The sequence below is a fragment of the Theropithecus gelada genome, chromosome 6 (genome assembly GCF_003255815.1).
Source record: "Theropithecus gelada isolate Dixy chromosome 6, Tgel_1.0, whole genome shotgun sequence".
Classification (NCBI taxonomy): Eukaryota; Metazoa; Chordata; class Mammalia; order Primates; family Cercopithecidae; genus Theropithecus; species Theropithecus gelada.
Window position 1 is genome coordinate 25,906,535 of NC_037673.1, and position 13,638 is coordinate 25,920,172.

Here is a 13,638-nt window from a genome sequence, read left to right on the forward strand (position 1 = left end):
GCCCTGTAGAAGAAAAGAACGGGAACTTTCTCCATGTTCATGATCTGGCATAGTTAGGTTTTGCTTCCATGAAGCTAAAAGCCTAACAAGCTAATGTAGATTTTCTAGTCCTCTTGGTATTATTGGTTCCTAACAGATACTCTACAATTCTTCCACAATCCTTAATCAAGCTCTTACTTATAATGAAGTTTTCCTCTTTTGTATTTTCTAACAACAAAATGGCATTTAAAATTCAAAAATCTTCCACATGAAATTGGTCATCAAAGTCCTGAAAATACCTTATCCAAAAACAGTCTGTGCTTTCTTGTTACCCAGTTCCAAAATGGCACATTTAATCTTCCTTGTTATAGAAAAACTTGAAATCAATTTTGATTTTGCCCTATACCCTTGCACTTTACCATCACCAACGCTAATATATTTTATAATTTTGACTGAATAATTGTAGAATTCCTTCTGTTTTACATTGTCCAAACCCTCTTAAGCCTAGCTATATGGTTACTTTATTTTAGGTATATTCATTAAGGAACAATATAATGTATTTTAGGCATATTCATTAAGGTGTATTATGAGTAGCAATAAAATAGTGCTACTTAGAATAATCCTCTGTTTTCATTGCTCTGATTCTAAGACAAGGTATTTTCACTCCGTGTATGCCCTTAAAATTTCCCTTACAGTGTATTAAATTGTGAGAAATATACTGATGATAACCTCCTTGGAATAAGAGCAGCAACAGCTGTTGTTTGGTATGATCATATATGAAAAGTGGCTGCCTTTGAGTTATGTCTCAATATGTGATGGAAAGGAAGAGGTCATTTTTACATCCTTATACCATAAATAAGCCTCAGTCCTCTCTAAGAAAAAATTTATTGTTCATCACCAAGTCAGAGTGGGACAAAGACGAAGGGACATTTTATTTTCATGTGACTTTTTTTTTTTTTTTTCTTAAAAGTAAATCAGAAAACTGAAGTTCTTTACAGGACACAGCATCTGAAAATTATTTAGGTATCATAATATTTTTATTACTTGATCTCAGTTACCAGTACAATATTAACTGTGATATGGTGCATATTTTAATTCACATTAGATAAAAAGCTAAGTTGAGACTTTTACCTCACTTTTCATTCAAAAACAATAGCTTATGTTTTCTATTTTATTACCCTAAGGAGATATAAAGGCAATTTTAAAATAGAACCAAGATTCTTCTTTGGTACAGCACTACTGCCAGTTCTCTCATTCCTGTTCTCAGTGTGTTTTGCCTAGAATATCCATAAAACTCTCCTTTTATTTCTTTTTCATAGCTTTCCTACAGGGTCTGATAATAGTTCACTTTCCAAGCAAACAAACAAAGAGAAGCAATGGCAACAAATTTGTCAGTGTCTTTTTTCACACCTCAACTGTAGTTTCCTGATGTTTAATTTTCTGCTTGAACTAACCTCACTCAACATTCTCAGCTTTATCTTTTTCCTTTTTAAATGTTTTTAGTTAACAAATGAAAAAATGCATATTTATGTTGTACTATGTGATTTTTCAATATATATATATATTGTAGAAAGGTTAAATCAAGGTAATTAACACATCCATTACCTCACATACTTATCGCTTTTGTAGGGTAAGAACATTTCAAATCTACTCACTTGGCATACATACATTGTTACTCATAACGGTCACCATGTCGTAAGTAGATCTCCCAAATGTAAGTGTCTAACTTAATGTCCTGACTAGCTCAAATTTTGAATCCCTTGACCAACATTTCTCCAGACCACCCCAGGCCTGACAACTACCATTCTACTCTCTGATTTATAAGTTCAATTTTGCTAGATTCCACATATAAGTGAGATCATGCAATATTTGTATTTATATGTTTGGTTTGTTTCATTTAACATAACATTCTCCAGTTTCATCATGTTGTTGCAGCCAAAAGGATTGCCTTCTTTTCAAAATATGCTTTATCTTTTTCTAATTCCTTTAATGAAGTCCAAGACCTATGCAAAATAAGTTGCTTCTTATGTTTTGGGGCTTTCCATGCCTCCATTATTTCTATACACATGTTTCTTAGTCTTCACTCATCTCCCTTCACCATAATCTGCTTAAACTTTAAAGCCTATCTTAATTAATCGAAAATATTTTTTGATCTTTCACAACCTATGAAAAGTGTTTTCTTCTCTAAATAATACATGACCCTGATTTTTAACTATTTTATAACCCATAGTTTTCTACCTATGTTGTATTTTTGTCCATATTTTATTAACTATTTTACATTTCAAAATCTTGCAAAATATGTTTATGTCTAAATATCATTTATATTTCTTATACTGAACATAGTAGATACCAGATAAAATGTATATAATTTCCATGGTTCTAGCAAGTATCAGAATTAAATTGGAAGATTAATTACCTAAGATCCAAAATCTTTGTTTTCTTTTTTCAAAATTGGAGAAAATAATTAAAAATCAAATGAAACAAACATCTGACAATATCTCTCTGTAACAAAAATAGAATTGAGTAAAGACTCATGAACAACAAAAAGACTAATTAATAGTTATGATATGCTGTTAAAACTCATTATAAATAAATACTGTGACCCCTTGTTAAATATAATGAGACAAAGTGACCATAATTTTATTTCAATACAACAGAAACATGCACATATACCCTCATATATAGCCCTGTCTTCAGTCTAATATAGTACAAAGGAAGCATCAAGATTTATTATAATCAAATTGACTGTTTATCACACGTTGAATTTCAGGCAATAAGACACAGAAAATGATGGGTTATTTCCATAGTGATAAGTCCATAAAAATAGATTTAATCATAAAATATGGTTGACAAATAATAAGGTTAGTTTTCCTAGTTACTTTTTTGACACCTCAAAAGAGACCACTTTGAATTGCTCATGTCATACATTAGACATTTGTTGAGAACTCTTACATGTCAGCCAGTGGAAATCAGGACAGAAATCATCTGTGAAATGTTACTGACTTTTAGGTACAGAGGTTCTCTTTGGTTTTGTTAGATTGTGAACATTAATTTGTTTTAAAAATAACATTGTCCTAGTTCTCTATACCTGGCAATACACTTTACAAAAATAAAAGTTTGAAACAGAGTCAAAAGGGGTATAGCCATGAAATACAATTTGCTGTATGGTTCTGGAGGTGAATCACTCAGCTTCGGTTTAGGTCTCCCTTCTGCCTTTGTCTGTTGCAGAATCTTTTCTTCCCTCTTATCATGGAAACATGGTACCAACACAATCAAAACATTTTTAAATTGTGTATGTAAAAGCCTCCTCTAGTCAATAGGCAGATGTGACTCTGTTGGCCTACATTAGTCATAAGTTGTCAGTTAGAGGATGTGTTAGTGAAACATCTGCTTTCACTTTAATCCCTTCAACAGCCAATTATCTGGCTGAAGGAACTCAGCATGAGTACCCACACTGAACAAGTATGTGGTATTTATGGAGAGTAAGCCCTATTCATCACTGCCAATAAGGCGTTGCCACTATGCCCCAGCATCTTCATTATCTTGTATTCCCTTATTTCAATCACTGCGTTAATACTGCTGAGTTTTCCTGATTATGAAGTAGTAATCATCATCTATTTCAGAGATGCATCTTGTAGGTACACGTGGCCCTTTCAGTCAGTGCTGAAAGCATTTGAACATCACCTTCAGAAAGTGTAAATCCTAATCTGACTGTGAGTTTGCCATAACACTAAGAGGCAATACAAATTCTTCATATTTCCCCTTTTATATTAGCAATACCTCTCATTTGTAACAGCTTAGCAGAAAAGCAATGCAGAATACACCCTATGTGTAATTATCATATGTGCATTTTCCATAAAGTTATGACGTTTAATCTCTTCAATTTCCTACTTCCAAATCTTACTATGCATATACTTATCATGCTTATGTGATTAAAACCAAAACAGATAACTATAAAAAACTTCTATACTCATAGAAGTTTATGTGAACTAATAAAAGATTATGCGAACTAATAAAACTTTATGTCATGTGTTCTGATTGCTGTGGAATCTGTGATTTAATAAAAATATATTTTAATGTATTTTATAAGGTGGCTTATCCAGTAAATTAGAACATTCGTGTATTTTAATCAAATATAATCTGACTATTTCTTCTCCATACCTGTATACAGATTTGTTGGGTGAGGGCATGAGTTCTCATATTCTCAGAACAAATCCCCCACAAATTCATGCATTCCTGCATTCAAAAAATATTTCTGAGAACTTTGTCTGATATAAATATTACAGCCTGCTTTCTTATTGCTTATATTTGCTTGGCATCCTTTTCCTATCCTTTCAGGCTCTATGTATATGTCTGTTTTACATAAGTTCTTGTACAGAATAAACTTAGATTTTGATTAGTGAACAAATCCAGAAGTAGAATATTTAAGGCGATTTATAATATTGGCATGACTGATATGCTGAGTTTCATTTTTTATGAGATCTTAAGTTCTTTTATGTAGTATTAAGCATATTTCTGTATAACAAGTTTTCTTTGCTCTATTTTGCTAATTCTGGTATTTACAGTTATAAAGATTTTGTTTTAGTTCAAATGGTTACCTATACTAACATGTTTCATAATGCCCTTAGTCTCCTTTTTCAATATTTAGGTGACTGCATTTTATTTTATTAGCTTTGTATAATATCCTTGAATTTCACCCATGACTTTTGCGAACACCAATTAGCTTATTTTACTTTCACTTTTAAGTTTCCTTTCTGTCACATTATTTATTTCCACTTTCATAGAATTTATAAAATTTAAATATTATTAGTTAATTTTGTTCCCACCTTTGAGTCTTATTACTGCAGTTAAATACATTGGATGATGACCATTTTCTTCATTGACGTTTCATGAATTCAGATTTCTCAGAAAGAATTTATGACTACATTCTTGAATGTTTAGTCATTCTCCTATCCTTTATAGTTGAATGACTGCTTATCTGAATTTTAAAATTTTGCTTATCATTTTTCTTTGTGTTTTTCAAAATATTATTTCACTGCTGTCTTATATTGTATGTTGTCAAGAAAGTTGGTGTTGACCTGTTTTTACTTATATATATATATATATATTTTTTTTTTTTGCAAATGCCTTGACCTCTTTGCCTGGGGGTTTTGTCATTGTTGTTTTTCATGTGACTTTTAGGTCTAATAACTTTATCAGGATATATCCTAAAATAGTCAGTCATAGTAAAATTTTCGTAGTTACTGCTGAAACATTCAATTTATATTGAAACGATCCATAGTAGTTTTAAATGTTACTTCTATCTGCTTATTTTATTTATTCTTCTTTCATATCTTTATGTAAATAATAGATTAGGATATTCAAAATATTTTATTTTTTAATATTTTTATCCCAGTATTTTATTTTAATTCACATCCCCTTTTTGTTTTTATGTTAGTTTGTTTTTTCCCTCACAGTGAGACGTGATTTTCTGGGCATCTTGTAAATCTGTCTTTCTTTTGGCTTGGTTTGGTGAGTTTGTTTAGTGAATGTTCTGAATTATGTTCTCATACCTTACTGTTTTCTTTTGAATTTATTGTGAGCTTTAAAATTCCCTGATTCATTTTGTGCTTTCATAGTTGCAATTGCTAGCTTAAAGATATGTGGTTTATGTTGGAATTCTATTTTTACAATTTTGTTTCCGCTAGCTTAATATTTTCATCATGTGTAAACTTTATCTATGTGGTGTTATAATAGCTTTACAAATATGGTTTTTTGTGTGTTAATTGTTGTGAGCTTTCATTGAGAGACAGTAACAATTGTTTCTTTGGATGTTGTAATATGTTTTATTAGCTTACCAAGATTCTTACTGCAAGATCACCTCTACTATTAGTAAAAGAAAGTGTGTTTATTTCAATAAATACTTCCATAGGAAAAAAACTATTGTTTTCAGAACTGTAATTTTATTTTTACTTATTTTTTTTTACCATAGGACTCTAAGGTGGTCATATTCTTTCTTTTCTTCTGTATAAAGTCAACACGATATGTCTCTCCCTTCTGAGTTCCTGTCCCCCACACTGCTGTCCCAAGGATGCTGACTCTGACTCCATGAGCAATCGAGAGCCTAATTCAATTACACGGTAGCCAGGGCCTGTTATTTGCAAAGCCCGGCTCCTGTTCTGGTTGTTTTTCTTTCAGAAACAGACTCTTCTCAAAGGGATAATATCCATGGCTGTTACCACTAGAACTCTACCACACTTTTCTTTTTTCCTGCCTCACTCTGTGCTCTGTTATGGGCTTTTGAGCTTCCTCCTCTGGTTTCAGCAGTTTATCATCCCGTCTATGTGTAAGTTACATTTTTCGGAGTTCTGTGTTCTCTTAGGCCTTCTGTAGAAGTGAGTGATAAGTGGTTTTACTTGCCCTCTTCATTGAACTCTATAGTTTTTAAAGATGTAAATTGAGATTTGACTTATGTCATCACTATCCTAGGAAAACATCTATTCACCATTGTCAGTTGTTTCAATGTGGTCAGACTTCTAAAAATTTTATTGTGTTAATTTTTATTATTGAAAAATATATACAAGTTGAAAAGCATGGGATATATATTGTTTCAATCCTCATATTATCCTCTTTTTAATGTCCTGATATACATAAGTATTTCATGATTATAAATAAAACATGTTTATTTCAGGTATGACACTGTATTTTGTATTAGCTTCATATCGTGTACTGTTTAAACTATTCCTCAACAAGTAAGAGATTACCCACTGTTCTGACTAGCCACTGATTTTCTTTTTTACACTCAAAACTTAAATTTCTCTGCTGGAGTCCTTTCTCCTTACGTTCATTAAGTATAAACAAAATTGATATTTTCAGTGCCATTTCATATAAATAGGTTTTTTTTTCTTTTATAATACTTTTCACAGGAAGAATTATGTTTAGTAATAGCAATTTGCTCAAAAAAGTAAATAAAATTTTGATATACTAGTGTACTCAGATGAATTCTAACCATTTTTCTTTTTCTTGTCTATGAGAAATAAGGAATACAGGTATACCACAGAGATATAGTGGGTTAAGTTTCAGACCACCACAATAAAGTATTACAGTAAAGCAAGCCAAACATTTTTTTTTTGGTTGCTTGGTACATATAAAAGTTACATTTACACTATAGTTTTCTTAATATGCATATTAATAATTTACAATATACTGTAGCCTTAGCATTATATCAAAAAATCAATGTTCATAATTTTAAAATACTTTATTGTTAAAGCATGATCATCTGAGTCTTCAGCGAATCATGAAGTTTAGAAAAATATAGTACAGCAAAGATTTTCTAACAATGACATACAGTATTATCTGCATTCAAAGAAATACAAACAAGTACAGAAATTAATCAATTTAATATTTAAGGCTACAAAAGGCAATATTACTTCTCATAAATTTCTGGCAATTGTAAATTTAATACCCCAAATTATAAATATTCTCATCTTTTTTTGAGGTTCTACATGTAAACAAATACCCTGCAAGTTAATATATTTAAAATGTATATCTAGTGTTTTCTAAAATCAACAGCTGATACGATTTGGCTGTGTCCCCACCCAAATCTCATCTTGAGTTGTAGTTCCCATAATTCCCACTTGTCATGGGAGGGACTTGGTGAGAGGTAATTGAATCATAGGGGTAGGCGTTTCCCATGCTGTTCTCATTATAGTGAATAAGTCTCGTGGGATCTGGTGGTTGTATAAAGGGGAGTTCCCCTGCTCCTCATGCTCTCTCTTGTCTGTCAATGTGTAAGATGGGACTTTTCTCTTCATTTGCCTTCTGCCATGATTGTGAAGTCTTCAAAACCATGTGAGTCAATTAAATGTCTTTCCTTTATAAATTACCAGTCTCAGGTATGTCTTTATTAGCAGTGTGAAAATGAACTAATACACCAATGTTTGTGTTATTGCATGAGCCAGAATTGGAATACGTATAAAAGAACCTGTAGCTCAGAATTCTTTTTACCAAACAATCTACTTCACACGTTACATCAATGATATATGAATATTACATTTCCTTTTTTAATCATAAAAATAATGTCCCATAATAAAACCTAGAAGAATACTCTGAGAAAACATTCATATTTATGTGTATATCAATATATTTACACCATGGAGAAAATTAAAAGTTAGCCAATTAAAATTTTTTTGCCATGTTTAGAAGTTTGTGGAAAATTAGATTGTCTTTCATTCGCTATCAATCAGAGTGCCTCTGACTTTTTTCCAGCACAAAAAGTGGAAATTGAATTAGGTAAGCAAATTTATACATTGAGGGTTTGGAACTACATGTGGAAACTTATTAAGTTTATTAATAATGTTTGAGAAAATACTAATGATGGAAAAAGAATTGGTTCTAAATGAGAGGAACCCAGTGATATAACTATATAACTAACTCTGCCTAGGGAGTTGAGTAAATTTAACCAAGTCTCTTATTGTCTTTGAATTCTATTTTCTGAAGTGTAAAAATCAATATTTCTTTCAATGCAAATGAAAGATTTACTGAGCATCTTCTCCAAATGAAGTGCTTCAAAGTGTTATAAAGATGAGTGAAAGATGGTCTCTGTATATTAGCTCCTAAGATGTTTATTTCTTCACAGCATGCTGAGATCTGTTCACTCAAAAGTCTGCTAGTGCCAAACTCAGAATTTTATAAATCTAATGTTTCTTGTGTTTTAATGGTACCAGGAATGTTTCCCCAGCAAAGAAATATAATATTTTCCCTATATTAATTTTTATAAAGATGTAATATCCTAGTCTATTTGGGCTGCTATAACAAAATACCACAAAAGTAGTTTATAAACAACAAATAAGCAGATTTTTAGCCACTTTGTCCTCACAAAGTTATTTCCATTATCTACCAGCTGTGGAAAGCCATTGCTGCTCTTCAGAGGCCTCTGACCCAGAGACAATCTTTCTTGCTACTGGGGAACATCATTAAGATATGTAAGTCCCCTCTCCAATACCCCTTTCCTCAAGAGTTCACTGGCCCTCCTCCTCTTCTAGACGTTCCCCAAAGTGAGGATATGGAGAACAAGCAAACCAATGTATTCCCCAGTAAAGTCCTGTGTGCTGCTGCCGCCTCCTGGTCATGGCTTTTTCCTTGTTCAGCTCTGAAATCCCTCAGAACTCCTGCTACTAACAACAGAGCCTTTCTTCATGTCACTAGGGTTGAACAGATTACTATTTATAAACTGCTGTATTGAGAGATGTTGACATAAAAAAGCTGTACGTAGTTTGGAGATAAGTGAAACCCAGGAAACCATCCCCACAATGCTCAACTTATAGAAGCATAACAGAAAGATGGATTCCAGAGGTTGGTGGTGGGATGCGGGGTGGGGGGTGAGAAGTGGAGAGCTGTTGGTCAAAAGGTGCAAAGTTTCAGTTATAGAAGATGAATGAAACATTATATTTAGGTTGTCTTCAAACTAGATATGTATATATATTTTTTCTTAAAAATAGCATTCAGTGAATGTTGGCTTTCTGATTATCACTGCAATATATACGGACAGTCTACCGTCTATAAAGTTTAGAAATTCCAAAATAAAAAATATAAGAATAAAAATATCTACTACTCCATTTTTCAGATTAAGTCACAGTGCTGTTCATGAGAGACATAAAATAACTGACATTTAAAAAATCTCACTTTGACACATCTAGCAAATGCTTTTCCAGATACATCATAGTCATTCAGTTGGGTACAAAGAAACAAACATTCATGCTCCAGATCTTTGCCAGTATTGACCGTTGTAAATGTAAACAAAAAGCAGAGATTTTTAGTTTTATAGTTGAAAATGGAATATCATTTAATTATACATTTTATTACTATCCAGGGAAACATTGGAACATTTTTTAGACTCTTAAGAAATTGACATTATTGCATAACATTTTTCAGCCATTATCTTAGCATTATTTAATCGATTAATAGAATATAACTATATATCTGATATTATGAACTTTTATTTTTTAATTTTTAAACTTATATATATTAAATATTCTTATATCTAAAACCATTTTTCCTTGTAGTATTTCATTGTTTCAGAAATGACTTCCCAACAAGAAATAAAATATTTTTTCTCTATTATGTTTTCTAAACATTAAATATTTTAGTCCATTAGGGCTGATATAACAAAATATCAGAAATGATTGGCTTATAAACAACGAATATTTGTTTTTTACAGTTCTGGAGCCTGGGAAGTCCAAGAGTAAGCCACCCACAGATTCAGTGTCTGATCAGAACCCTCTTCCTTACGGGCAGCACATCGTTCCCGTGTCCTTATGTGACGGAAGAGGCAAAGCAGCTGTCTTGGGCCTCTTTTATAAGGATGCTAATTTTATTCATGAGGGCTCTGTCCTAATGAGTTAATCGCCTCCCCAAACTCTCATCTCCTAATGCAATCACTTTAGGAGTTAGCATTTCAACATATACATTTTGAGGGGGACACCAACATTCAGACTGTAGCATTGAATACCTCTATTCTACAAGACTTTATATGCCGGTCACATTTCCATTGTTATGATAAAATACACATACTATAGCATTTACTATTGCCACCATTTTTAGGTGTGTAATTCAGTGGCATTAAATACATTCACATTATTGTGCAACCATCACATCACCACCATATATCTCCAAAACTTTCTCAGCTTCCAAACGGAAACTCTTTACTTACTAAGAAATAACTCCCCATTTCCTCTTTCCCTCAGCCTCTGGCACCTACCATTCTACTTTCTATATCTATGAATCGGGTATGTCATCTCAGTCATATTAGTGAAATTGTGCTTGGACAGAGATCTCTTTAATCTCACCCAAGTCAACTTTACCTACTTACTGAGAATGATCATCAGGCCCTTTCTGGTTATCATGTAATGACTCCCAGTTAAGTGTTAATACCTAACGCTTCTTAGAAACTTGATTATATAAAAGTGCTATGGGAAATGATTTCAATTAATTACCAAAGTTAACAAATCTGGTAGAGATCTAAGGTGGCAGCTCAGGCCACAAACCTAATTTTATGATATTACTACATGATAAAGGGTTTGGACGACACTTACCTGTTCAAGGAATAGACCTGTGTTTTTCCAACCTTCCAGTACAAAAAGCCCATAGCCAAAGAGTCAGGTTGTCTGACTGTATGTAATAATATGGGGAACATGGAATAATATACATGATATATTACACATATATATTATTTGTAATATACATATATTTGTAATATATATAGAATAATTACCATAAAACACCATTTCTAGTAAAATATACATAGAAATTCAAATAAGGTTGATGTTTAAGTTCCTTTCTAACAATGACTCTACCAATTTTATAACTGTTTAAGTCTTCTCTTCATTCTTATAGACATATAATTGTTACTTTGGGAATCAGTTAACTTGTCTTTTATATTTCATTTCCTAAGTGCTAAATGGAGTTTCCCTGGGAAAAGCTGTCGTTTGCTGTCAATATCTGGCTCCCAGTTACATTTGCAGCACAAAGCATTTGAATTGACTGTCACAATGTAAGATTTCTTGCAGCCTTATCTTTTATACACTTCCTATCTTGTTGTGGAAAAGCAAAAGTCATATGCCACAGTAAGAAGGAAGCCTTCTGATCTAATCTTCAACAGAACATAAGGTCAAATGCTTATGTTCTGTTGAAGATTAAAGAATATATATTCACTACTTATGTGACATTATATAACCTTATTTTTCTTCTAATCATTAATATTGAACTTAACTATCCATAATGTAAAAGTAAATGCATTACCATAGAAATATGGGCTTCTTATGAAATTGTGGAGCATTGTTTCTAGTTTACTATATATTTAAATACATTATATTTTTAAAAGCAAAATGATATAACACACACAAAGCGGTATAAGAATAAAATAACATTTCAATAGAAATTTCCTCTCTTTGAACTTCAATTTATAGATGATACATAAAACTAGAAATATGTTGAAACTTTCTAATATAATCAATGAATTTTCTCTTTTAATCAGAATAATGCCACAAAAAAATTCAAAATAACTAACATATGTTATACAAATAGAATAGATCACACAGTGGATTTTTAATTTTCTACAAATAGTTTATAACAGCTTTGCACATTGGCAGTATTATAGCTAGAGGTTTATTCAAGAAGTGTTTATTGTTAATTGAAGACGTTCCCAATTCCTCACCATGATGACGTGTAATATAGTCAACATTGGTAATTTTTGATATTATCCACAGAAACTAAAAAAAAAAATTATAACAACAAATACCAGTTAATATGTAAAGGATAAAGCAATGTTTATATGCCTTGAAACTTTAGTATACTTGATTAAACAAGTATAATAGTGACAAATTCTTTAACTTTTACTCAAAAGCTGTGATTTCTGAGCCTTAATAAAAATAGATAAATAATAAGTAAAAAAAAGAAGACTTGTTGCTAAATTATAATTCTTTTTTTTTTTTTGGAGGGATCTCACTCTGTTATCCAGGCTGGAGTACAGTGGCACGATCTCAGCTCACTGCAAACTCTGCCTCCTGGGCTCAAGGGATTCTCATACCTCAGCCTCCCAAGTAGCTGGAACCACAGGCATCTGCCACCATACCCAGCTAATTTTTGTATTTTTAGTAGAGACGGGATTTCACCATGTTGGTCAGGCTGGTCTTGAGCTCCTGACCTCAAGTGATCCACCGACCTCAGCCTCCCAAAGTGCTAGGATTATAGGCGTGAGTTTCTGCGCCTGGCCTAAATTGTTATTCTTAGAAAACTCATTTTAATAAGTGGATAATACTAAAAGAAATATAGTAAATGCAAATTAACTTGTAAAATTGATAGATAGATTTTAACTAAGAGGAATGAATGTCTAACAGAATTTCACCAAAGCAAATTATATTAGACTTAACTTATTTAATAAATAAGATGCCTACATTTGAGATTTCTTATGAAGATATAGCAACTACTTTTCAGAAAACATTTTATTCAATTTGAAAAGAAAATTTGTGCAGCAAGTTTTAGTAGAGTAAGGACAGAAGAAATATTTTAATTCATAGAGTGTCACAGCAGTTAAAATTATTTTATGAAGAAAATATAAATAGCATTTTTTATTTGAACCCTAACTTAAGAATAAGGAATGTTATGCATCATTTAAATTTTTATAAAAATAATAAAATGTGCTACTTTTACCATTTTAACCAAAGAAAGAAAAAAATGGTTCAAAGGAAAACAGTTAAAGAAATGTAGATGCTGACTCAGACGGAAAAATGAGAGATCATCAAGTCAGTAAAGAAAATCATTTAGAAATAGACATATAAAGTCACATTCAATATGACCATGCTGAAAAGAAAAGAGAATATGTTATTTTGTTTTTGAAACAAGGGGCAATTTATACAAAGAAACATGGCAGGTAATATTTGGTTTATGGAAATTTCACCAGTGGCAGTAGGAATGCATGGGTCAGATCAGACCAAGTGGCAGTGCTAGTTAGTTCTTAACAGAAAAAAGTACATGGAAGCAATACAAATAGAGTGAATGTTAATCTAAGACTGCACATAATGACTACTAGACTAATTTATTCACAAAGGATCACACAAGCAGTGAAATTCAGAGATAAAGCAGAATGCCTGCTAGACACCAAGCTGTTATTAGAAGTGGCAG

General features: G+C 31.9%; 1 non-coding gene across 1 annotated transcript; it reads left to right on the forward strand.

Annotated features, from left to right (window-relative positions):
- The first annotated feature begins 12,089 nt into the window (after nucleotides 1-12,089).
- LOC112627332 lies at nucleotides 12,090-12,227 on the forward strand. Its single transcript, XR_003120157.1, has one exon. It is a non-coding gene; the product is annotated as a U4 spliceosomal RNA (small nuclear RNA).
- Nucleotides 12,228-13,638: the final 1,411 nt, after the last annotated feature.